General features: G+C 39.2%; 1 non-coding gene across 1 annotated transcript; it reads right to left on the bottom strand.

Annotated features, from left to right (window-relative positions):
* Nucleotides 1-1,165: 1,165 nt before the first annotated feature.
* On the bottom strand, nt 1,166-2,711 carry LOC18429845 (UDP-glycosyltransferase 88F5). Its single transcript, XR_002280213.2, has one exon. It is a non-coding gene; the product is annotated as a UDP-glycosyltransferase 88F5 (transcript).
* Between the last annotated feature and the right edge of the window lie 979 nt (nt 2,712-3,690).

The following is a 3,690-nucleotide window of genomic DNA, read 5'->3' as shown; positions in this document are numbered from 1 at the left end:
ATAAACATGGCTTTTTAGAAGTGTGCTTAGCACCGGTGTGAGGATTCTAACCTTGGACCACCTGGGCACTACCCCTAAAGCTTGGGGTTACTAACGAAAAAAATTTTAAACAACAGAAGTTAAAATGTGGTCTAAGGATGACATCTTTAGATCGAGGGATAATTTTGAAAAAAAAAAAAAAAAAGGTAGGTTGACCCACCTTGTAATTTGTGCTTATAAACGGAGCATTTTGTATTTTAAGTAAAATATTTGGGTCCACACATAAATCATTCCAAAAAACAAATATTATTAAATCACATGTTCTATATGCTTTAAAAAATATAACATCGTGAGTATGAACAAGGAACATCCAATTTTTGAAGGACAAGATCTAGGTGTTGATCAGTTAAAGAACTTGAAATCTATTTTTTTCTTTGAAAATAGTCATCTAGTTATTATTTGCTATATCCCAAAACCTCAAATTATAAATATGTCCCAAATATCTCTTTTAACCAAGGGAATTAATGCACAATATGCTCGCATGGGAGTATGCTATACACCTAATTAAATAAGATGAATCTTTTGCTATTTGGGGTTTGTATTAGGTTGCCTCTTTAAGTAAGGTGCAACTCTAAAATTTGTTTCTAGATGTTATCCTGGTGTTTGAAACTTTATGATGACTTGAAAATCTATTTCCGTACCTAGTTATAAAATATAAAATTTCGAAAATGGTAGAGATTGAGCCGATCAAACACTTAGAAAATCTTGAAAATAGATGGTCCAATTAACTTGTTACAAGATGCACTAAATTTAACTTGTTACAATATGCACTATATTTTGGACTTGAAATTTTTTATTTCTTCACATCCATATATCTTAAGGTAGTGATGATTAATTGGAGGGTTCTCCAACACAAAACACTTTCTTTTATTGAAAATTTGATGTGGATCATGCTTCAATAGAATAACGTTGTGACATACCATTTACCTTTGGTACAAAGAGGTAACAATTACTTATAAGTGAAATCTGATAGCATGGTGTGCATCATAAAATTCAAACAAATTCCTTTTTTAAATTTGGACAAAGAAATAAATGCAGCCATCCAGTTTCACATCCAATGATGAAGATTAATTGTAACCACTTTATATAAAAAGTAAATGGTCTCATTGTATACTTCCCCTTCTCTAAATTAAGCGGATAAGCCACGGTACTCTTAAGCTTCCAAAGCCATAAATCAACCAGATAATATAATGGTGATTGGATGAGCGATGAAGAAGAGGAGTTCACTTTATCATTGCAGTCGATATTCAAGGCTGCACTGCTCCTGCTCCGAGCCATGCTGTGACCACGGTTTCGAAACTGAGGCGCGATGTACCGCCCTCACTCAGAGCTGAGGCAGCGCTCTGCTTGAGGGCCTTCATCTTGTCCCTTTAACATCTTCCCCTCTTCTGATTCCATCACCCCCTTCACGCTTGGAGCCACTGCACCTACATCGACAAAGCCATCTTCCCCTACCACCATCACCATTGCCAGTCCCATCTCTTCCACCAAAAACAGCGCGTTCAAATGTTGCTCTGCATAGAGGGGCCATGCCCCCCGCGCACACACTCTCCAGCATGGAGTTCCACCTGCGGTGCGTGACAAACCGCCCCACGGCCCCGTGGTTTAGCACTGCCACCTGAGGCGCCCATGACTTCACCACCATCCCCAACCAGGAGGTCCGCCCCGAAAACCCCTCTGGTAAGAGCCCATTAATGTCTGGTTCTAGCATGTGCTGAGTACTGTGTATTACCCAAAGGAACCTCTGCCTGCTGTTTTCGAGCCCGGTCGCAATCTCCTTTATTTGAGCAGTTGAGAAGGTCCCTTGGCTCCCAAAGCATAAGTACACCACACTGCCGGCTGGCTGTGCATCCAGCGACTCCATACAGCAGCTGGAGTATCTATTTCCACCAGCCGGAGTGAGGAGGAGAGGACCAAGACAGTAGACTGGTGGGGTGGGAACATCAGGTGTGCACTCACCGGAGGCAAGGGCCTCAAGGACACGAGGTGGCTCTAGTGCATCAAAATAATTTACCAGTATTCCTTGCATTAGAGTTGATTGACGACAGGATTTGATGAACCAGTCATACGCTTTATCGTGGCGGTCGAGCAAGGTCACAGGCATTCTTGACAGGGGAGAGGCCTGGGACTTGAAGGAGCTCCTTCTGGTCACGGAATCTGATGGGAATTTGGAAGTGGAGGATGGGAAGGTAGAGGAAGACGACGAGATCGGCAGCACTGGATGTGAAAAAGAGGTAGGTGGGGATGTGCATGTCTTTGGCTCTGTCGAGAGCGGTGGCACAGAAAAGGTCCATGACGAAAGCCACGACAGTAGAGTGCTCAGTTATGGACTTGAGGGCTTCAGAGACCCTAGGATTATTAGCGAGATGGATGTATTCGAAGATGAGAGTCTCTAGGTGGGCAGAATCATCGACAGAAAACTCAGGGGGCTCGAGCTCGAGGAAAGCGATGGCCGGGAATTCAGAGGAGATTCGACCGATGTAAGGGGCAGTATTGCCTACATCAAACGGAGGATTGACATTGAGAATGGTGATGTAGAGCTTGGGGGAGTGATGAAGAATGAGCTTCGCCAGCTCCACCATGGACAGAAGGTGGCGGATGGCCGGAGATGGGTAAAGAACCACCACCCTATCCTTCATCTCTCTTGATGCCATGCCCTCCCTCACTCTACCCAAGAGCCAGACCAGATTGACTTCCTGTTTTTTTGCTTGCTTCATATACAAAGCAGAATACATGACAATCACTTGATTTTTCAAACTGATCACCTTGATTGGACCTAACACACTTGCCAATCAAGCAACTAAAAAAACAAAAAATCATGTTCGAAAGAAACCGCTTTAACTCTTTTTTTTTTAAATGAGTAAATTACATAAGAACTTGAAATAATTACTTAAAATCCGAAATGATTCTATTATAGGAAGAAATTTGACATTAGGGCTCGTTTGGTTCCTTGGATTCAGATTTGTAGGAGTTACTTTTCTTGGAAAATTTAGGCCAATAGTGTTTGGTTCGTTTAGAATTGGCATTTATGTTGGAATTGAGATTTCCATGGGATTCGGAATACTCATTTTAAGCATAAATTTTAGAAATCTCAATTCCACCAAAATTTGTGGAATTGACATTTCAAGGAAATGACCATTTTGTTGTTGAAGAAAAAAAATGTATCAAAATTTTAGAGAGGAAAGCTATATCAAATTTTAGAGAGAGAAAACGTATTAAAATTTTAGAGAGGGAAACTATATCAAATTTTAGAGAGAGCAAGTATACAAAATTTTTTAGAAAGAGAAAATGTATGAATTTTTATAGAGAGAAACTATATCAAGTTTTTAGAAATTTTTAGAGAGAAAAACTATCTTAAATTTAAAGTTTTAGAGAGACCATATTAAAATTTTAGAGAGAGAAACTATCTCAAACTTAAAGTTTTAGAGTGACCATATTAAAATTTTAGAGATAGAAACTATTTCAAATCTTAAATTTTAGAGAGAAAAAGTATCTTAAAAATTTAAAGAGAGAAACTACATTAAATTTTAGAGAGGAACTAAATTTTTTTTAGAGAGAAGCTATCTCAAAACTTAAGTATTAAAGAGAGAATATCTTAAAACTTTAAAGAGAGAAACTATATCAATTTTTAGATAGGGAAATGAGAGAAGG

The sequence above is a fragment of the Amborella trichopoda genome, chromosome 1, assembly GCF_054954075.1.
Source record: "Amborella trichopoda isolate Santa Cruz 75 chromosome 1, AtrichopodaSantaCruz75HAP2 v2.0, whole genome shotgun sequence".
NCBI lineage: Eukaryota > Viridiplantae > Streptophyta > Magnoliopsida > Amborellales > Amborellaceae > Amborella > Amborella trichopoda.
The sequence above is the reverse complement of the archived record's forward strand: the minus strand, read 5'-3'. Positions and strand labels throughout refer to the sequence as shown.